This window comes from Falco punctatus, assembly GCF_963210335.1.
Source record: "Falco punctatus genome assembly, chromosome: 5".
In the NCBI taxonomy this organism is placed as follows: Eukaryota; Metazoa; Chordata; class Aves; order Falconiformes; family Falconidae; genus Falco; species Falco punctatus.
The window spans coordinates 5,838,827-5,861,658 of record NC_137584.1 but is presented as its reverse complement, the minus strand read 5'-3'; the positions used below and the strand labels follow the sequence as shown (position 1 = coordinate 5,861,658).

The window sequence follows — 22,832 nt, the reverse complement described above, 5'->3', positions numbered from 1 at the left end:
GCTACCTGGCCCCCGGCCGCAGGGGTACCCGCCACCTCCGCCCGCCCCGCGCCGTCCTTACCCTCCGCACGGCACCGGCCGCCGTCCCCCGCCTGCTCCGGCCGCGCCGACCCCCGGCAGGGAGCGGGAGCGCCGCCCCGCCCGGGCACCCCGGCACTGGGGAGCGCCGAGGAGGCGGTGCCGGTGAGGGGAAGGAGGAGGTGGGAGACTTCTCCCCCCGGCTGCCTCCCCTTCTTCCCTTCCCTCCCCCCGGCGCCTCCTCTCCGACCACCGCCGCCCTTACTCGCCCGGTTCAGGCGGCGCGCCGGGCTCCGCCGCCCTGCCGCCGCCTCTCCATGTGCCGCCCGCCCCCCCCGGCCGCCGCCCCCGGCCCTCCTCCGCCGCCTCCGCCCGCCGCCTCGGCGTGGGGAGGCAGCGCGGGAGCCGCCGGGCACCCGGCGCGCCTCCGGCACACGCCGCCGCCGCGTCCCCCCCCGCCTTCCGCCCCTCTCCGGTCCCATTTATGAAGCCCGGCTCCCATCACGTGTCAGTGTGCCTTTTGTCCCGGCCCTGGCAGCGGCGGAGGCGCCCCGCACGCGCGGGCAGCGCCGGGGGAGACGGGAGGCGGCGGCGGCCAAGCTTCGCCCCGGGGGAGGGACACGGGGACAGCGGGTGACACCGCGGGGCGGGCGGCGACGGCGAGCGGGCCCCGACGGCCCCGTGCGTGCCCCGTGCCCCGCGCCCCGGGCCGCCCGCCCGCCGCTCGCCCCGCGCCGGGGCCGCGCGTGATCGATCGCAATTAGCCCCGTCGTGCCGGCGCCCCGCCGCGCGTGGGGGAGCGGGGCCGGGGGCGGCGGCGCGCGCGGCCTCCAGCCAATGTGGACGGCAGCGCCTCCTCCGGCCCGCGGGGGCGGACGGCGCCTCCCCGCCGGGCGGGCAGCGCTGCCCCGCCGCGGGCTCGGCCCGGCCTCCCGCCCTCGCCGCCCTGCCGGGCTGAGCGGGCGGGCCGCCGGCGCGGCGCGGCGCGGGGAGAGCGGGGGCAGGCCCGGCGCTCGTCCCCGGGCCTCGGGCTTGGCGCACCCGCGGGGCCCGGCCGGCTGGCGGCCGCTGGGCCTCGGGCCGCGGCCAGGCTCGCAGGGCGGCCCTCGGGGCCGGGGCCCAGCCCCCGCCAGCGGCGCCTGTGGAGCGGCGGCGTGTTGCCGTCGTCTGTTTCCCTTTTCCTCAGTGCCCTGAGCCCTGCCCGGGGTGTCGCGGGGCTTACACGACTGCCATCATGGCAGCCCTCGGAAGCGCCGGGCAACTCCTCGTCTCCGAGGCACGACGTGCCTCCGCAGGCGGACAGGCAATGGGCAAAACCGGAAAGCTGGGCTTTATTCAACAGCCACTTCCTAAAGATGTGATATCCAGCTGGCTTTGCTCCACGTGCTTCTGCCTCTGCAGTGTCATAAATATGTATTTGCCTTCACACGTATTAATACAGAAGCATAATAAATATTTATCATTTAACATAGCGTCTAAAGACATTAACTGGTCCATCTACCACACCCACCCACGGAGGAGGAATATGCCGTATTCCTCATTCCTCAGGGAAAAAGCACTCAACTCTTCAAAAGTGAGGGTGGAAGATTCTGGGTGGCTCTCAGCTTTGGGGTGCCCAACCTGAGACGTGCCCGCCACCTGGCAGCGAGCCTTCCTCTTGACGGTTTCTGGAGCTGGGCCCCCAGGGCCCGAGGCACCCAGAAACCTCAGGGTGCCCCCCGGGGGAGTGCGTCTGCCAAGGAGCACAGCCCGTTCTCACAACCCAGCGTTTGCCTTGCGTCTAGTCCCACGATGAGTCTGCAAGATCGTAATTACTGCCCATTTTTTTCCAATGCTGGCTCTTTCCAATGGCAATGGTTAAATTAACAAGAAAGGAGATCATTTCAAACGGCGTTCCTGTGAGAAAAGTGGGGCTAACTCATTTGTGCCCAGCTCGAGTTTCTGATGTTAGTCAGTCTGTTTGGTCATTCAGAAGTGGTGGTGTGTAAAAAGAACTTTATTTAACACTGCAGTAAATCGGAACAGATGTCTCTTTGGCTGTGCATTTCAGAAAGTATTGACTTCTCGTCCTCAGAGGGCTAAGCCTTTTTGTTAGTTCTTTGAAAGAGTGGGGTACTTTTGCTTTTAATGTGAACCTACCAGGTTCTCTTCCACATTTGTGGAGGGACACATCCCCTTGGCAAAGGCAAGTCACATCCAGTGGACATCGCTGGACTAAAATCGGCCCACAGAGAGAATTTAAGGGCATATGTTAACTGCTCATCCCACCTCCACATCCATGGCTTGCTAAAGATCCCCATCCCGAACTGGGAGTTACTCCAGTCTTGGGGTAATCCTTCTTTCTGTCACTTCTAAACTCGGATGATAGAGGGAAATTGCAGTGCTGAGCATGTAGCCATGCCCACACACTGAGGGTTTTGGTTTTTTTTTCCCCCTAAAATCCCCCACAGTTGCTACTGCCAGTTCAGCCCACAAGCGCAGCAGTTCCACAGCAGACGAGACGTACGGGTAGCCAGAGGTGATTCAAGCGCCAGGTTCTGCACCTTCTTCAGCGGTGGGGTGTCCTGTGGTCCCTCATGCCTTGCACACCCCAGCCACTTTTCCAGGATCTTGCTTTTAATTTAGCAGTCTGGCAAAGGGAAGGTTGTTGCGATCTTGTGACACCTGTTCCTAGCAGAGCTAGTTGGAAAACCTCTGAAAGAACAGCTTTCCACTGGAAAACGCAACCCTGTCAAAATCAAACTTGTGTCAGTTGCACTGAAAATGTCATTTAAAAAAGAGTAAGTGGTAGAGGGATGTTCCAACAGTGTGGGAACATCTCGTTTTGACATTTCCAAGCTAAATGTTTCAATTTCTTCCTTCAAAATGAGTCTTGGTTTCAAAATATTTCCTTTTATATTATATATTACAAAATAATACAAAATTTGAAAAGCTGAATTGCATATTTTCGCTGATAGGAAATTAATGTTCTCCACAACTTTCTTGACGTAAAGAATTCTACTGTTATGATTTGGAGCAAAATTTGAAACCCCAAACACCTAGGGAATGTGAAATATCTGAATTTTGTTGGGCTCTCAACTACATGATTGAATTCCTGAACACATCGATGGCCGCCACCTTAAAGTGCATGGTTACAAAATACTCAAAAAGGTGGAGGGCTACTTGCATTCCTGCCTTTACTTGCACTTTAGGCTGTGCTGCGAGTCAACAGAAAACCATTCGATAACAAAGATGGCGTCTGAAGGAAAAAATGGGGGTGGACATAGACGCTTGAGGGCTAAGTTCTCACTTTTGATTGCTCCTAGTTAACGTTATTTCAAAGCAGCACATCAGTCACGTATATGCTGGCCACCCCCTGTACTATTGTGTCCTGGTTTCGGCTGGGATAGAGTTAATTTTCTTCCTAGTAGCTGGTACAGTGCCGTGTTCTGGATTTAGGAGGAGAATAACGTTAACACACTGATGTTTAAGTTGTTGCTAAGCAGTGTTTACACTAAGTCAAGGACTTTTCAGCTTTTCACACCACTCCACCAGTGAGTAGGCTGGGAGTGCACAAGTAGTCGGAAGGGAGCAGAGCCGGGACAGTTGACCTCAACTGGCCAAAGGAGTATTCCATACCATATAATGTCATGCTCAGTATATAAAGTAGAGGAAATGTCTGCTGGTGATCACTGCTCAAGAACTGGCTGGGCATCAGTCAGTGGTGAGCAATTGCATTGTGCATCAGTTGCTTTGTATATTCTAATTCTATTATAATTATTATTGTTGCTATTATTATTATTATTAATAATAATAATATTTTGCCTTCAGTTTCTGTCCTATTGAATTGTCTCTATCCCAACCCACAAATTTTTACTTTTTCTTTCCCAATTCTCTCCACCATCCCTCTGAGAGTGGGAGTGAGCGAGCAGCTGTGTGGTGCTTAGTTGCTGGGTGGGGTTAAACCACGACATATTGCAACTGGAATTTCCTTCAGTTCTTATCTCAGGAAGAAGAGGAAAGAGGGTAACAGATGAAATAATCCAGCTGATCCTATGCTCTTTCTAAATCACAAATTCCACCAATTCTTGCCCTCTCAATAATTTTTTATTCAAATACCTGTATTTCATATTTTTATGAAAAATAAACTGTCTGCCACTTTATGAATGTTGTCTTCCATCCATGAAGCATTTTAGTTATCTGTTTATGTTGATCAGAGGTGTCTAATGGGTGAGTTTGATGATTTACTTAGCAAAAATCTGCACAACAGTCATGTTAGACACTTCAGTTATCTCATAAAGATCGCTTGGTTCTGGTTTTACAGACCCTGGAGTTCCATGGCTGCTTTCAAGATTTCTTCATCTCTTCTTTTCAAGAGCATTTCCTGATGCTACCTCAAATATCAAACAAGACATAAATGATCTCCCAAGAGGTACTTAGAAGTACGCTGGCTTCTAACACCCTTATCCTGTGTCCTGCCCACAGGCAAATAGGTTTTCACAAGGTTTGCGTGCAAGTTTCTTAAATCATTTTCAAATGACAGACAAGATTTGGTATCATGCCCAGTTCCTAATATAGAAGACTGGCTGCTTGTCCCAAAGGCTCATCTTTATCTGTCCAGTTCAGGAGACTTTGCTGCTAGGATAGCAGCGAGCACCGTAGGTGCGCACAAGCCGTCCCACCAATTCATAGGCATAAAATCTGTGTAAAAAGTTGAAGAGGGTCTTCACCATAAATACAGTTCTGCCCTTCCATATCTTGAGGGCCATGACAGAAATTCCTTTGGACAGGGAAATCAAAAGGTTGAAAAATAAGACCTTAAACGTTGACCATTTCCTCTGCTCGCCTTTTCTTTCTGAACCACGGAGCCTGAGGACCTGACAGGTTCAGGTGCTGCTGCAACACAGACAAGTACTCAAGGCAACATGATTTTTATGATTTTTCAAGCTATCAAACAAGCAAGGTCAGGTTGGGACCCACTAAGTCTTGATTCTGCTCCTCTGTTGCTACATGATCTTGGCCCCCTTTTTTCAGTAGTGTTGAATACCCACAACTTTCACAGAGTTCAGCAAGAGCTCCATGAGCTCAGCACCTCAGGACATCCTGCTGTTTGTCTTTCTGTGCTGGTGCTTCCCAGCTGTAAAATGAGGATAATAGTATCTCCTTTCTTTCATCACTCTCAGGTTTTTCTATTTAAACTTTAAGGCCATCAAGGCAAGGACCATCTCTTACTAGCCATTTGTGAGCACCTGTCACAACAAAGTCATAATCCTGTCTGAGACCTGCAGGCGCTAACGCATTGCAAATAAAAACAATAAAAACCCAATCAGGAAGGTTATTGTCCAGGAGTAGCTTTACTGCCATCCAGCAAATGAAAAAAAAAACAACCCAGGGAATGACAGAACCCATGCAAGCTGGGTGGGTTACCTGGGGGCTTTGCTAATTATCCAGCTCCATATTTAGTCAAACATTGGTCTCCTGTGAAAGGGTTGAGCTGCCAGCGGGCAGTCACTGTTTATGTCACTGGTGAGGCATGGCAGTGTCCTTGTTTCGGGCTGTCCCCGCAGCATGCTTTAACCTTTTTGTTGTTCAGGTGGCATGGTAGTCCTGCTCCTTCCCCAAGCCTGACCATGGCTTTTTGACTCTGCCAGCTGCTGAAAGTAGGAGACATGCTGCCGGCTTTTGTGATGCAGATGGCCACCAGCTAGGAACCGACCAAGGACCACCAAGTCATCTCACACAGGAAAACAAACAGCTCTCATACAGTAATGACTTTGTGTCACTGCTGCCCCTGAACCAAATTAAAACCAGTGATGCAGGCATTCAAGTCCTCTATCCCATCATTAACTGCCCCCTGAAGCTATCCAGTTCCCCAAATATTACTCTCTTCAGCTTCTTGCTTTGTCCTTTTAAATTGGAGCTGAGCAATGATGAACCAATTTAGCCACTGTTCTATGTAGTTTATGTTATGAACTCAATGAAGTAAGGAGAGACACACATAACACAGTTAAGAATGCATATGTTTTAAAAAAAAACACCTCAGTTTACTCTTGATGGGTGTCAGTAGGCATACCAGACAGAATGCATTTGAGCTTAATCTTCTGCTCTATTGATTTTTTGTAATGTTTTGCCTATTCTGTTGTGGGTGGCACTGCAGGGTACTAACAAGGTTTTTTCTTTTGCTCTGATGACAGTGATACTGTGCTGTATCACGTTCCCTCCACCAACTCCTGACAAAGATGACAGAAAAGAAGAGCCAGGAGACAGATGAGCACCTGCTATGGAGAAACCTCTGTTTTGAAACAAAGGCTTTCCCAGATTCAGAGAGGGGGAATTGCTTATCTGACATCTCTTGACTGTCACACATTCGCTGATGCCTGGGGAAGGACTCTTAGAAATGTTCCTTTGGGCTGAAGTCCACTGTCCCCTCCTCCTTCCTTTTTCAGTCTCCCTCTGATCCTTAAGTCTCGGCTGTGGCATGCTGGAAAGAAGCTGCTGTGTTCGGTGTGAAGCCACGACACGGTGCTCCCGTTCGGCGCAGCACCTTCTGGCTTCAGCGACTCTAATTGGCTCTGTGCTTTGAACCATTCGGCACCATGTGCTCTGCTCAGTGTGGCTCGGTATTGACTCATTCTTCATCACAAGTCTCCAGAGCAAATGACAATAATCTCATCAGCTTAAAGATCATGATTTTGGAATCTCTTTTTCTGCAGAGTTTGAATCTGTGGCTGCAGCCGTAGGTAAGGGTTTGTGAGCTGCTCTGTTAGGGGTGGATGCAGCTTCAAGCACCTGCTATGGCATTTTTGCATGTTCCTTCAGAGCTAAAAGCTGGCTGAGGCACATGAGTTTCTTTTCTCTCCACCATCTGAAAATTACAATATGCTGGTCCAGGTGGAAGAAGGAGGTTGTCGGGCAGGAGAGTGAGTGTACTGTGTGAGAGAGGAGGGACCTCTGTGACCTTGGCGATGCTGCTTTTGAACCTTGTTTTTTGTATTTTTCGAACACAAAGGAAAACAGTACTCGTCCTAAGTGATCTTCCAATGCAGAGAAACACCCTCATTAGTTTTTTTTCACCTTCTCACCTTCTTTCATTAAACCGTACTCTTTACAGTCCCAGTTGAACAGCAGAGAACATTATGAGCTGACTGAAAGGCATTTTCCTTTGTTAACAAGTTTTTTCATCATCGAGCAATAGAGCAGTAATGAGAACACAGATCATCTTTTCATTATAAATATGCATTGCATAGCGAAGTATGTAAAAAAAAAGTGAGTTCCTAAAATAAATAAATAAACAAAACAACTGTGTGGTGAAGGAAAGGAACTGAGAAAAGCAAGATGACAAAGCTTTTTCCTGATGCTCTACCTTTGCTAGTGTACAGAGGCATCCAAGTCAGGAAAGTCTCCGAGTGATGTTGGGTGCTCTGAATGTTACGTTTAAGGGAAACAGGCATAGGATTGTATCTGCAACTTCTGTGCAACGCAAATCGATATCATTCATCAGTATGGCAAAAGAAACCAACAAATAAACAAACAAAACCCAACTAAAAACACAGCCTAAGATGACTCTAAAATAGATTGCTTCTTTCATGGAAATATACAGATTTGTTTTCTCTCTTGACTTTTGTTCGCATTTTCCTTGTTCTGCTAGATATGAAAACAAGCCATCATGTCAGTTTTTAAATAGGGACAGTATATATCAGTCTGCATGCCTTACATGTGCAATTCCAGAAAAGAAAAACAATTACGAGTTTGGATGAGAACTACACATTTTCTAGCTCAAGTTCTTTCGGAGATGTAGCTGTGTGGAGGAGGCACTGTTTCTGTGTATGTGTTTGTACAGCACTTAATAAAATGAGGCCGTTACTGGAGGGTGAGGGAAAGAGCTCAACTGCTATTGTAATAACTATAAACCCCAGCTATGATAAAACACACTGAAAGCAGCAGTGCGTAAGTGCTGTCCCAGAATGCACACTACTTTGTCACTGCTGCAGAAGGAAAAGGTAATTGGTAGCTCATAATCTACTTTCTTCATCTCTCCCCACAGGTTGCAGAGGACCGCAGAGCGTCTTTTCCCGGTCGTAGCACACCCAGCGCAGTGCACTGGTGCAGCTGTTCTCCTGGGTAGCCCGGAGTGTGTATGCTTAAGGCTCCCCTCCACCTCCGCTCCCTCCCCAGGCTGGCTTTTCCAATCAGTTTGCCCAGCATGGGGAAGCGTAGTGAGTCTGGAGAACCCACTTCCAGCAGAAATATACAGCGACTCCAAAGGAGAAAGAAACGTAAACTTTCCCCTCTTCTTTTGTGCCAGCCCTCAGGCTCGATCAGTCTGGTCCTCAGGAGACGGTATGGCTACGTCTTTTGCCTCTACCAGCTTTTCTGTGCCTTTCTTACTGTTGCTACAATTTTTGTGGCTACGTTTGTTCATATGGTCAAAAGGTTGCTAATGCTATCTATCCCTCCCTGCCCCACAAATTATTCATTATAGCGTCATATACTACTTGGCATAAAATGTACACTTGTGTGCTTGTTTTCATTTAATAAAACACTTTGGTCATGGAAGCACTGTCAGCTCAGGTTTTGTTATTTCAGAATATTCACCTTAAATCTTGTGGCACCTGTGTGACAGAGAGGTCACCTAGCATTTTCAGCTCTGTAAAGCAGATGCGAGGGGTGTGTCTGTATTTTACAACTACAGGTTTAAACAACAAAGCCAGATCACGGAACTCAAGCCCACTCAACATTTTCTTTACTCAGGCAAGGCAGAACTGGATGCCGACAGCTGATAACTTTGCAGCCCCACACCATCCCTGAATCCACTGGAAAGTAAATCCACATTAATGGCAGTGAGGTCCTGGACACAGATTAGCCTGGGATCAGCCCATGCAGCTCACCTTGCAGCGTTAACTTGAGGAAGAGAATGGGAGAGACAGCTGGTGGGACAGGGGTTCTTCAGAGGAATCCCTCCGGCGATTGTGTTTTGGCACAGCCCCGTCTTGAAGCCCAGTTGATAAGAGATTTGCTTGCATCGTTTTGTGGTTGGGAATGGGCTTGTGGCTTCTGGAACCAATTCACTTTATGAAGAAAACTCTAAAAAAATTAAGGGCCAGAAGATATGTTTTATCTCAAGGAAAATCAACAACATGATGTCACCCTGAGAGAGCACTGTCTTGGAAGCATTCTTTGCGGTTGGTGAGGGAAAGCTGACTTCTGAACTCCAACCTGGAGAGCAGATTCAGAAATAAAATGTGCTTTTCTCATAGCTACTCAATATTTAGATTCACAACTCATATTGCAGAATATAAAAAGCCAGCAGGATCATTTAAGGACTAGAAGATGGACTAGATTATTTTATTATCTACATTCCAATGCTTTTTTCCTATTTCTGTGGCCTGAGCTTATCTTCTGCTCATTTGTACTGGCTCCGGCTCAAAGGGTCATATAACCGGCTGAGTCAATAGCAGAGCTTTTAGCACCAGCACCAGGAGCCATCTTGGACAAATGGAGTCACCGACAAATTCTTCAATTTCCCCCCTTCCTCAGTCATTTATAAAAGCTATTTTTATTCAAACCTTCTTGGGTACTTCTGCTGCTGCAGCTGGGAGACCATGTGATGAGCATTTTCTATTACACCACAGAAGAAAGAGGCAGAAGTGCTTTGTTTACTTCAGCGTTGGCTTTCCTTTGTTTCTGCAATGCTTGTTTTCTTTAGGGTGACCAAGAATACTAGAATGCGGCAGAAAAGCCCTGACAGATGCTGCAGCAGCAGAATTTCTCTGTTCAGAGGGTATTTTTAGATGAAAAGGTGTAAGATGCATTTAGCCTATTTGTCAGGAAATTGTATTTGGTTAACTCTTTTTAAGAGCAACACAGAGAGGCCATCTATTATAGACCATCAGGTTATTAGGAAGACAGCCTGCCGGACCACACGTGTCTATTGTACTGAGTAGGAAATGAAATATTATGGCAAGGTGTACTATTCCGTCACCACAAACTAGGGATGTCTTCTCTTGTTAAGAGTGGTGCAGTTGTGGTAAAGTTATTCAAGACACAGGAGTGACAAAAGACATAAAGCTTTCCCATGTATTTACACTGTCTAAAACGTGAAAGAGTCTTAGCCTGCACACTTGCCCAATTCAGTTTTCTGGTGGATTCAGCGCAACGTGATGACCTTAAAAGAGGAATTTCTATAGCAAGGATCACAGAAACAAATTCTGTTGTGCCTGATTTTTGTCCTTTATGCAAGTCTCTGTAACTGTGCCTCCCACTTGCTTTGTACTCCCCCCCCCCAACACACACACCTTCACCCCTTTGGAATGGGTATTACTATGGAAACAATTGTGTCCTTGCTATCGTTAAGGGTAGCTGAGTGACATCCAGAAATCCCATATACCCTCAGAAAATTGTAATAGTAAATCATCTGACCAGCTATTCTTAGCCATTTTCTTTCTCATGTAAGAGAAGGATGATACATAAAGGGAGATTATATGAAGGAGCTTTTTTGCTCCTAGAGATTTATGACCGCTTAGCTGAAGCATATGAGTAAAGGTAAAAAACCGTAAGCATTTCATGAGCAGCAGAACTAATGAAGCCTAGTTCCCTATGGATTTGTATCCTGTGGTTGGATTCTCTGATGACTAATACAACGCTAGCTGTCTGATCACATCTTCTCTTTTAGCTGGGGCATTCAGAATGCCTTTGTGCAATGTGGATCCTCAGGTATCTATTAACAATTGAGTTTGAATTGCAGCTTTTTGTCGATGAGGATACTGACAATGGTCTGTCTCATACCCACACACTGGTTTTCATCAAACTTGTAGAAATGTAACATCTGAGACTACTTCCATCATACTTGGTTGGAACAATCTATCAAGTTCAGAGAGTATTCTTGGGGAACAGACAGACACAAAGACATGGAATATGTGATCTTGTGAACCTCTTTTCCTTGGGAAATCAGCCTAAAATTTTGCTTGAATTCTTGTTCCTATAATGTTTCTGTGCCCGGGTTCTTCAGGCTAGCAGGTGGATGATAATCTTTCTGTAGTTCATAAGAGACTTTGCAGTCTTTTAACAAATGGTTCTTTGCAGTCTTTTTTAACAAATGGTTAAAAATGGGCAAGCTGCAGAAAGGGAAATTCACATTAAATACTAGGATTTTTTAATTTTTCACAGTGAAGGTGGTGAAACTGTGGAGCAGGCTGCCCAGAGAGTGTGCAGAGACTCTGGCCTTGGAGGTACATGAAAGCTGGCTAGGGAAAGCCCAGAGCTACCTTCTGTGTCTTCTGCTCTGAATGGGACTGGACCGGATGACCTGCAGAGATCCCTTCTAATCTCGAGTTTCTGTGCTTCTGTATTACTTATTACTTTAGATTTCAATTCTGTAGGCCTCTTACTCAGGAAGAACCATAGTCAAAGTCAAATTTTTCAGGAATGTGATGTTCTGATAAACAATGTGTGCACACTGGCATGAGCAGACCCTCCATGGGAAGGTTCAGATTCTTACTGTCTGAGACAAATTAGAGCTTTTCTATTGAGTCTTCAGTATTTTCTGAATATTAATTTTCTCATTGTTTCATTTAAACTGCATGTGAAGTTACTGTGAAGCTTCTTATAAAGAAAACCCACACCTCCATTTGCCACCTCTCTCTCTGTAAATTGGAGAATGCAGTGAAGGCAGCAAGACCGCTGGAGTCAGTCTCTCTTGCAGATAACAAATACTTCATAAATTAACTACTTTTCTTGTATAGTCTTGGGTAGTATGCTCTGGAAAACTTGGCTGAAGTGAGAGGAAAAAAAGGGAATTATTATTTTTATGAAACACAACATTTTATAATGTGATTGCTGTCCCAAGTGTAATCAATCTGTCCATTGATCTGGCAGTGTTTAACAGATGAAAGTTGCCCCAGATCTGAAGACTCCAAATGTTCCAGAGCCCGATATTTGGAATATATGGACACAGGAACGTAAAAAAAATACTTAACATCATAAATGTTTTTTTTTTTTCTCCGTTCTGTTTTTTCTTTCCATTGACATTAGTGCAGTCAGAGATGGTGAGATAATACATTAGTAATGAGCCAAATGGCCATAATAAAACAGTGACAAATCTTTCCACTAGAAATCCAACTTTACTTAGCTTAAACCTTTTCACAAACACTTGCAGCACTGTTCCTAAAATAAATGGGTGTCTCATCATTTATTGCTCACCTTGTGACAGCACACGGGGGCCTGCGGCAGCGCTGGAGAGAGCACACTGGAAAGCAGCAGCCCTTGTAACACGGGGTTTAGGAGCTCAGACCAAAGGCAACAGGTGGATACAACAAACAGCCAGAGGCAGCACAAGGTATCAATGAGACGATTATTAACGGCGTGACAAGCAGCTGTCACAGCACACCAGCTGCCTAGCCACCAACATCTCACATTGAAGAGAGGAAAGAAAGAAACCAAGCCACCAATAACTGGTCCCCCTCCCCAAGCCTCACAGGCAAAGACGAATCTAATTGGAGCTGCTACATCATTGTTTTTAGTTACTCATGTCCTTTCTCACCCCTACTCACTTCCCAGTCGATGTTGTACTCTCATTTGCCTATCATCTCTTGTATTTAGGGCTAGGGTGTTGCACACGCAGGGCATGAAGGAAAATTTTTCTGACCTCATCCGGAAGGAAGGGGAAATTTTAGGTATTCAGAGGTGGGGGACAGGACACAACATGATAAGGGCAGGATCAGGGGAGTAGTTTTTTCTGTAGTACAGCCTGGAACTATGTGACCATTTGCAGAGGTGAGGTTGGTAAAGAACCTGGGGATCTGAGGAGGAAGGAAAGGAGAAGAGTGGAGCACCCTTATTTGTGTACTGAGACACTGCTATGCACCAGAATGGGAAGTCACTGTGTTCTGGCCCCTCAGTACAGGCTGAAGCCTACATCCATCCTTTAGGGCCATCACAGCAGCAAACTTGCTCATCAGTAGGATGTACTCCATAATCAGACACTGGAAGTGATGGCCACCTCCATATTAAGACACATGAGCCCTTGTAGGTGTCTGCATGGTGGGGTGTCTGAGCTTCCATGGTAGTCCGTGAAGATCCAGTCAATACAGTCAAGAGACCATGGTGAGTGACTCAGGTGACCCACTGCTGAAGTTGGAGCTAATTGAATTACCCTGCAAATTCCACTGAGTGCACTGACTGCCTCTGTGCTGACTCACCTTGAGGGCTTGGACAGCTATGGTTAACACCTAACACCTGCTTGTACATACCAAAATGCAGGTGTCTTAATCTAGAGTTGATTTCACTTTGGCCTCTCATAGTGGGACTCTGGAAAACAACAGATAAGAATCATAGCAATTATGGCGAGGACACAGCTGTTAGTTGAGAAGCGCCTTCAATTAGCACATGGTAGAGCTCTGTGCCACTGCAGTAAATCAGGTCCCAGTCAGTACCTGAGTTAATGCTTTTAAATCTGTCTGACATCCTCATGCTGCGTCGCTGCCTGCAGTGGAAGTGTACTTGAAGATTGCTGGTCCATAGTTCAGTGTTGCTGTTGAACCATCTTCTCCAGGATCACAAGGCTACTCCACTTTGCGGGAGAAGTAAAGGCTAACTTGGTGATGTAACCTTGTGATTTTTTAACTGGTACTGAAACTATCAGACATGTAAGTCGGGATCCAAAACAAAATGTCTTGTATTTTTCCTGCAGTTACTCTTTGGGAAAAGGAAGGGGGGAAAAAAAAAACCCAAGAAAAAAGGAAAAGTGCCAAATTAGTAATGTTAGCAATCATTTGACCAGTGCTGCTACTAGCATGGAAGGTGTCCCCAGCCAGGGGCTGATACTAGTTTTAGGACTGGCTTCAACCTTAAACTAGCTTCAGAAATATATGCAAAAGGAGAGAAGATGAGCATTTGATGGTGCCAGGGGAGAGGTTAGTTCAGAACTGAAGAGTTGGAGGAAGGTAGAAGCCTAGGTCTTTAATGTACTTTTTAATACAAATTGTGGTTCTTTTGCTTTTTCTTGTGACAGAAATAAAGTAGCGAGTCCTTCAATATTGCATGCAGATTAAGGAAGGACAAGCCCACCCCTGCAAAGGAGTGTGGTACGATCTGCCCATTCTAATATTTGCGCCAGACCCAGTAGCAATAAAGCACGGAGCCAGAACTCAGAGCATAAGGGCTTTGTTAGGCACAGTGGTGCACAGGGTGACTACTTTGTGTTTTTGACCGCAGCTGGTGTGTTTGCTGTGTAGGAAGAACTTCTCCAGGTATCCTCATCATTAATTTTCAAGGGGTCTCTGCTGTGGGCTCCAGTGTAGACATAGCCAAAACTCTTAAATATGAATAATAATTAGCATGTGGCACACATACTGACCAGCAGCAATATATTTTTATATTGCTTATGTAAGTGTTTTCTTATGTATTTCAATGTGTATACCCAACACACAATCAGTCAGAGACATGAGTAAATGTGGTTTCGGGAAAGGAAAGGGTGGTGATTGCAGGTTATAAGGGCATTTGCAAATGACTTGCAAATGTCAGCCAGGTTTTATTTGCATTAACTAATTTTCAAGTCAGAAATAAATGGATTTTTGGTTGGTTAAATTAAACAAGACTTGGGAAAAGAATAGGAGAAAGGAGAAGCATTTAAAAAATTCATAAATATTATGTAAGGATTTACAAATCAACCTTGAATTACTCAGTAGTGGAGACAAGAATTTTGAATTGTTTTGCTGAAACCCTCATAGAGCTTGAAAATACTTCAGGAAGGATAAAGGTGGTCCTAAAAATGATGTTAGAAATGCACCCTCATATTTCAGTTTATAAGGAACCTCTTAAAAATAATTCCCAGTCCTTATTATTATTTGAAGTAGAGGAAACAGAGGGAAATCACACTTGGAATTCAGGTAGGTGAGATTTCAAGCAGAACTTTACAGTTTGAAGATCAGGCCCTCAAAATGTCTGTCTTAGCAACTGAACTCTCATGAAAACTCCTGCTACCGACTGAAGGAGGTTTAGTTGATGGAAAAAAAAATATCTTTTTTGTTGTTAAAGGTCCAGATTACCTTCTCATTATCTGAAATAGATGCAGTCTCAAAAATTTACTCTCTTGTGAAGCAGTAGATCTTTTACTTTGAAACACAGGCTCTTTGTATTCAGTTCATAGCTTTCCTTTGGCTGCTTCCTCCGTTCCCCTTTTGTACGTATCACATTGAAATCTCCGTTCTTGTAACTGGATGTAATCCCAGTCCCAGTTCATAATGACAGAGGTCACTGGTGGTGAGCGGTTTTCCATTATGAGGCATTTATAACTAGGCTGGATAAAACATTCAAAAACGTATAGGAGGGAGAGGGAGGAACTCGGCAGTGCTGAGGGTTGGGCTGGATGACTGAAGGGGTCTTTTCTGTCTTGGATTTCTATGCTGATCATGGAAGCACGCAGTCTAATGAGCCAGATATTCAAACATCTTCAGGCAAACCATTTTGGCCAGGAAGAATGTACATTGGATGCTCAACTTGATACATCTGAAAGAAAATCAATAGTTTTCCAAAGGCCATAATAGGACAGAAATAGCGTTGGCAGTTCTAGATATTTCTCTGTGAAAATTTGTACCATCAGTTATATAAGCAACCAAGTATTTTTTGCATCAAAGGCTGTAGTGAGCAATTTTAGTTACTCTTCCCTTCAGATCTTAGTCTTGCTGTCTTTATATGGATGTCATTAGCATATCAGCATTCCAAAGTAATTTTTTTTTTTTTAAAGTCACATGATTTCCCACCCAGTGGATTGCACTATGAATTCCCTGTATTGCAGAATGTCAAGCAAAGGACCCCCAATACTGGAAACAATCATCACGTGTATATAGGAAATGAGGAACAATCTATTTGATGATCCAGCTTCTTTTACCCTGTCTGACTTCATACAGCATTAAATACCCTGGCTGAAGAGCAATCTTGGGGAAAATGCTTCCACATCCGCAGGGAGATGTGGTGGTCAGATGACAGTTCAGGAGGGGATGCTTCAAAGCTGCATAACGAGGAAATGAGCCTCCGGGGACCATGCCCAGGAGGTGTGCAAGTGGGTGCTCCTGGGGCTGGGTTTCAGCAGGACCAGCTCAGCCGTGGGGCTGATCCCCTACCAAGTGATCCTGCACATACCAAGTCATCTTCATAAGAGGAGAGGAGAGTCCTCACCCATTGTCCCTGTAAACTCACCCTTGGTTCACTAACATTTAGGACTTTCTTTAGGGGCAGCTATGCTGATGCCATGGGGATGTGAGTGACCTAAGTGGCTACAAAACTGCCTGTGTACCTGCAGAGATGCTTCAGCTCATTGTTATCACACAGGGGTAGCAGGCGGGTGACAGACCAGCTCTGTAGCAGGTTTGGGTGTTGATGCCACAGGTTGGTACAGTTAAGCCAGTCAAAAACTCTCCAGGAGAATACGTCTTTAATAGAAAGTAACTATTTGCTGAAATTGAAACATTGAAAAGATCTTGTTGATGCCCACAAATTCAAATTTTTAAAAATAAGTCCTTAAAATTAGGCATTTGTCTTAAAATTAGACATTTTAGCAAGAGTTTGGAAATGTTTGGAAACATTTGATTGTCATTTTCCTAAACCAGCTTTCATTTCAAAATGTTATATATTTAACATTATCAATAAATGAGTGTGTTTTGATCACTTATTTTGTAGTGTCTACAATGCCAAGTGCTAAATCAATTACCAAACCAATTATCTATTATAAATGACCACTTTGCTCTGTTACCAATGAGAAAACCAAATATGAATTACCAAACCAATTAGAGTACCAATTAACAATTTCCATTGTAATTACCAGTCACTAGTAAGAATTACCCCAATGGCCATTTGGAACAGCAATTACCAATTAAAATGCCAATTATGAAAGCAAATACCAGTTACAGTAACACTTAACAATTAGAATACTAATGAATTATTGCATTACCGTACCTGTTATTGTTTATAATTAAGATAATTATTATGCTTTATTCATATAGAAAAATTAGATTACAGAATTGGAAAAGCTCTCCACATCAAAACCTTTCAGCTGACGGCAGTTATATTTCCTCACAAAAATGTGCAGTATGGGAAATTTAAACCTGGGGTCTTTTTTACGCCAGCGATGAATGAAAGATGTTGGAATCCCCCACAGAGAGCAGAAATTTGAGGTTGCGGTTTGTAACAGCAAGCTCTGGATCTGTTGGAAAGCCCAGCTGCTCCTAGGTGCTGCGGCATCGGACCTTGGCCGTCCTAGTCCTCAGCCCCTGGGGCAGGAACCAGGTAGTACTCACAGTCCATGGGAGATCCGGACGGTTGGGTCACAGCTGTCACAGCTGCCACCCTGTTTGTGTGTAACACAGATTTGTGCATCTTGTCCTCAGCATATGCAACCTGCAGAGAAACACTCCCCTTCTAGAAAAACAGCTGATGCAAGACATTGCTGCTCACTGTCCCTGCTTTTCTGTACTGAGACGGGGCTCCAGACCCAGATTTAGCTGGTGGTGCATGTGTTTGAGCCCAGAAACCCACAGTTCCAGGGGAATTTTGTGGCCACCGGGATGTTAGCGAGGTGAAGCAGTGCCTTCGGTTGTGCTGGTGGAGCAGCCTGGCCTGGGGCAGGGGGGCTCGGCAGGAAGGCACGGGTAGGGATAGAAGGGCTCCAGGGCTGAGCTGATGCTCCCAGCCTTGGCCCCACGTGTGTCGAGTGCCAGGTGCGTAAAGAGGAGTAATGAAATTCTTTTTCCTTCACAGAGCCCAGCCATGAGAGCACTCCAGCCTGTGGCAGTCACTGTCTGCAAGAGCTCTATTCAGTCCACACCAAAACCTACCCCGAGCCCATACTAGCTGTTTGACAGAGCCGAGAAGAGCATACAACTCCTTGTGCCTCTGCCCTGGGCCTGTTTCACTAGAGGAGACATAACCTATGCTGGGTTTTGGTTAGGGACATTGTGGAGCCAGGGTTTAGTGCTGCCATTTCTGGAATGGGCTCAGGGACTTGATGCACATAGACCTAAACCTGGTGGTTTCCTTCAGATGTCCATTTCTGACCAGTCTCACATCCAGCAGCAGCACTGTGGGGCTGTAGCAGCACTTCTGTTTTTGTGGGGACTTATAAGCTAAAGACGAACATATAACCTACTCCCCAAGCTGTACGAGTTCCCAGCGATATGCAGACTACTGCTCATTATGTAGAATCTGTGAGTCCATATGTTCGAATGATGATGTGTGATACATTATTCACCCTTGCAGTTACTTTATAATTACGTGCATTTGACTTGTTGGGGCATGTAACTGCGCCTAGGTACCAGTCAGCATGTTGGAAGCTTCTCTGAGAAATCCAAAATATTGCAGACTAGTGGGTTTTTTTCCATAGCCAAGCTGCTCCTGTGGGTTATTCAGTACAGAACATAAGCCCTGGCAAAAGTCTGCTGGTGCCTGTCACAGGGGGCTTCTGTCAACTGACAGTTATAACCATCCATGGCAAAGCTTAGGAAACTACAGACAGGTCTGTCTGTCTGACTCGGGGATTCAGGTATTCAAAAAGTGGCTGAACATAATGTCACTTTGCATGAACACAGATCCCAGCAGGGGGTGTGTGGGAGGTGGGCCGATATGGTTATGGGTTACGCTTGTGCCCTCTGGGTCCTTGGCTGCTCTGGGGAGCACTGAGCTCCTTGGCAGTGTTTTAGCACTCCTGGGGTGCAATGTGGCATCTCTTCCAGGCTCTGCTGTGGCCTCAGCCCTACCCTGAACACCCACAGCATCTCAGCAGAGGACTTCAGTGCGTGGTGGTCTCAGCAGCGCTTGAACTTGGGGACCGCTCCATGAGGAGGGTAAGGGACTTCTGGAGCCCTGTAGCACCTCTCTAAAAAAAGTGGGGAAGGGCAGGAGCAGAGCAGACACCTTTCCTTAAAGTGTTGCAATGTTCAGTAACTCCTGAGAGAAAAGTATCTGAGAAGGGAAATATTGATTTGGATTAGGAGTGAATGTGTGGCACAAAAAAAAAAAAAAAAAAAAAAAAAAACAACCAAAAAAACACCAAAGGAAAAAAGAAAACTATGAATGTTCTAATGCGGTTCTGGCTTCCCAACAAGTATTTCATCTCTTTCCCAGACAGGGTTTAAATGATCTTTGCCTCTTTCCACAAACGCAAGTGTTCTCTTTTTGCATTTCCTCCTACAAAATCTGAAGTTTAAGACTAAGTACTGGGACTCCTGAGGTCCAGCAGAACTTTGGTTTTCCCTGTGCAAGTTCTATTTGTGACCAGCAAGCCAGCAGAGGATTTTCCTGTAAGCACTTGACCAGGGAGAAAAATACCATCATTTTTTCTCCTATAGTAGCTTTCATCCAACACTGACAATTTATAGTAGTAAGCTGGCAATGTTATCCACATCTTCATCATTAAAGACAGAGATTAACTGTCTGGTCTGAATTCTCATTAAAGATTAAAATGTATCCCTCTGCAATATCTCTTCAACAGAGCTAAACCAGAAAGGACTTTCCCTGGACTCCTTAAATCGAGGGATAAATCATCATACTTTACCTTTGCAATATCAAAGCATTGTCAATTAATACAGGTGTTTGCAGTGCTCTGTTATTTCCTCTTCAGTTTATGAAAACGTGGATTTGGGACCTACAGAGCAGTTGGCCAGCTCAACAAAGTCATTCCACGGGATTTTTTGATGCTTATTGGTCTGCTTCCATTTTCAGTTCTTTTAGAAATGTTTAGGCAAGTGTAATGGGTTCATGCTGCTAATGGGTCCGTTCTGGTCTGCTTGTTACCACATCTCTGAAAGACTGATCTTCTTTGTCATATTTGCAACTACAGTGCTGCCTCAGTTCTTTCTGCAGTCTGTAATTAAGCATCTTTTTTCATCAGAGAACTGAAAAACCTCCCCTTGCCCATCTCTTGTTTGGGGAAATTGGGATTGCCCTCTATATTTATAGACTTCCAGATGAGTTACCAGACTGAAAAGAAAATATTTTGCTCTTGGAAGGACCATACAGTGTGGGCTTACCAGCTTATAAGCATTCATTATACCCTAGTGGCTTTGCAGGCAAATTTTCATTCAACAAAGGATGAGACTTACTAAAACCGATTTGTGGTGGAAGCCTATTACTATGCTACAAATAGAGCAAGGCTCAAGTCTGGACAAGGACATGGACAAATTCTGGTAACCCGGTACGGGAGTAAGACCCTAAAAACCTGTGCTTGCTCCTGTGGATGCCTGAAATCTTTAGCTATATTTCTGACAGCTATATTCTCTAGGATCCATAAGTACCTGATTACCTTATCACAGCTTAGCAGCTCAGCTCTTACCAAGTGCTCAAGCTCAGTGACATTCGCTAACTATGTATTTTCCAGGTGGTCCAGACTGGAAAATGGATTCTTAGCATAAAGTGGGGTTAGAGAAAACAGGGATGTATCATTTACCTCCTAGCAGTGTGGTGAAGGCTGACCCTAACTGTGGCAAATACAGGTTCAGTTTCCTCTCCTGCTTGCAGACATTCAAATCCACATTTTCCCACCTTCCTGGGGATTACTCTGCTTTTGAGTCTTGCCTAAAAAAGGAGCCTTTTGGAGCAAGGGCTGGCACCCACACGTGCCCATGCTAGCAGAAAAAAAAACCCCAAAACCCAAACCCAAACAAATTTCTTATCTGGTTCTGAAGAATGACCAGCTTTAAGAGGGGCGAGTGGAGATTCAGGGAAAAAAGATTTTTGCTAGGGATCTCCACCATCCCAAGTCCTTGTTATGAGGATACTGTGCAAAAGGGGAGGCGTTAGGAAGAAGGGAACCCCAAATGCATTCAGCTCTGTGAGGATCAATTGGAAATCAGCTCTTTCTTGCAGAGTGCATGCATCTGCATCCTACGAGGCGGAGGAAGTGGTGCCGTTAATGTTATACAGCCAGTGTCAGCATTTCATATAGGGTAACCTACACTGAGCTGTGTACTCAGCCCACTGGCTCCTCTGGGTTTTATTTAGAGGTGCAGGGAGCTCAGCACCTTGTCTCTGGCATTGGATTCCACCCTAACGACCAGGCACCTCAAAATCCAGCATCAAGATTTATAAATCATTTCCAGCCCTAAATCTGTACCTTATCTCTAGCGGAGCACACAGCCTTTAAATCAGCACCCAGGTTCATGCCTGCGAGTGTCTTTGGCTTGCAAGAGTCACAGCAGGAGAGAAACGGAACAGGAGGCTCAGCCCTAGCTTTTCCAGGAGCTGGGCTGTCCCTTACATTTCCCTGCCCTGCTCCTAGCGCCTGGTTCTCCTCCTGGATAACTGATTCTGCTTCCCCAGCTACCCAGGGAGGATTTAACAAGCTGAACCTGGAACAGCTGCTGGCAGGGTTTGAACCTGCGCTAAGAATATGGGTCAGCAGAAAAGCATGATTATGCTTTTAAAGAAATGCTGTTCAAGGCATTTCACTAAAATACGAAGGCCGTGGATAAACGGAAGGGAATCTGCTGGGTCAAGTCGAGAGCTGTCTGTCCATCCATGGAATAAAAAAGTATCTGTTCGAGTCCTCTGGCGGTGTCAGTAGCCGACAGGCGAGGTGCCAGGTGGGAGCGGTGTGTGTGGCCCAGTCCTATGTGGGTCTGAGCGCTTCCCAGGAGGTGACAAGAGCTGTCAGCACCTGTGAGTCCCACAGCGCTTCGCAGGTTTGGGTGTAGGGTGCCTGGTGCCATAAACTCCCACTGATGGCAGCTGCAATTGAGGAACTGTGAAGCGTAGGACGGACTGTGCCACACATCCACCCCCCCTTTTCACCACCACCCACCAGGCGCCCTGCACCCAAACCTGCGGAGCGCTGCAGGGTCGCAGGCGGGATCTCCAGGATGGGGCCCTGCATCAGTAGGATGCCCCTCCCTCTGCCTGCCTTCGCCTTCGTGGCCGATGGCCTTCCAGAACAGCAAATGCCACTCCACTAATTTTGTACTAATATCTTACGGGGACCCTGCCAAGGTCAACAGGCCTAAAATTTCACACACATGTGCTACCCTAAAAACATTTAAATTGATGTTGGTTCTTTTTTTTCAGATCTCTGTTATTAAGGGGGAAAAATACCACTTTCCAAAAGGAGGGATGTAGCCGTATTAAAATCCCAGCTGGGTGAACCGCTCACAGATTCAGCAGATGCGGGCATGCTGATGGCAGGGGTTTGCATGCCAGCTGTGCCCTCTCTTGCCTCTCTGTGTCAGCTCTGTCACCGATAGCTGGCAAGGGACGCGGGCTGTTAGGATCCTGTGTGCAGAGTGCAAGAGACTCATCTCCCGGCAAGCTTCTGCTGGCTCACACTGGGTACCAGGGAGGAGAGGATAACAGTGCTATCGAGGCTTGCCAGCAGCATAACGGTGCTAGCAGAAAACCCCGTGTGCTGAGTTAACTCTTCAGCACCAAGCTGATGAGCTGAGGTATTTTTATCCTCCTGCAGCCTGGGTTTTGCTGCATCCTTCAGCCCAAAAGGGGATTCTTTCTCCTGCTGCCTCAACACACACTTAGAAAAACCCAGCCAGTTGAAGAAGGATCACATTTTGGTCTTGTCAACCTCAAAAGTGTTCCTTTAGCTTCTTGCCACCCACACGTGCTGCATGTATTCATACACATATGCAAGTAAGCAAATATAGTCATATGCGAGTGCATACACACAGAAAGACATACACTTGCATCTACATGGGTTTTGCGTAGTAAGAATAGCATTGAAGTATAAAGGACCAGAAGGATGTATAAAACAAGAAAGTCTCTCGGATCGGTGCAGGAGGTTTAAGCCCACCAGCCTGCTTTTTGTCATCTTAATTCTCCAGCTCTTGTCAGAAATTGTGCTGCCA

The 22,832-nt window shown here is 46.0% G+C and overlaps 1 protein-coding gene and 1 long non-coding RNA gene across 6 annotated transcripts in view; one reads left to right on the top strand and one right to left on the bottom strand.

Annotated features, from left to right (window-relative positions):
- The window catches only part of CNR1 (cannabinoid receptor 1), a 36,403-nt gene extending 18,333 nt beyond the window's left edge, over positions 1-18,070 (bottom strand). Inside the window, exon 1 of one of the 5 annotated variants that reach the window (XM_080389391.1) lies at positions 62-18,070. The gene's annotated coding sequence lies outside the window, so the exon portion shown is untranslated. Of the gene's footprint in view, positions 1-5; positions 25-61 lie in introns of those variants that run through there. The other 4 variants (XM_080389389.1, XM_080389384.1, XM_080389385.1 and 1 more) reach the window with 4 other exon arrangements.
- The window catches only part of LOC308064662, a 604,713-nt gene that overhangs the window by 110,052 nt on the left and 471,829 nt on the right, over positions 1-22,832 (top strand). The gene's annotated exons all lie outside the window — the stretch shown is intronic.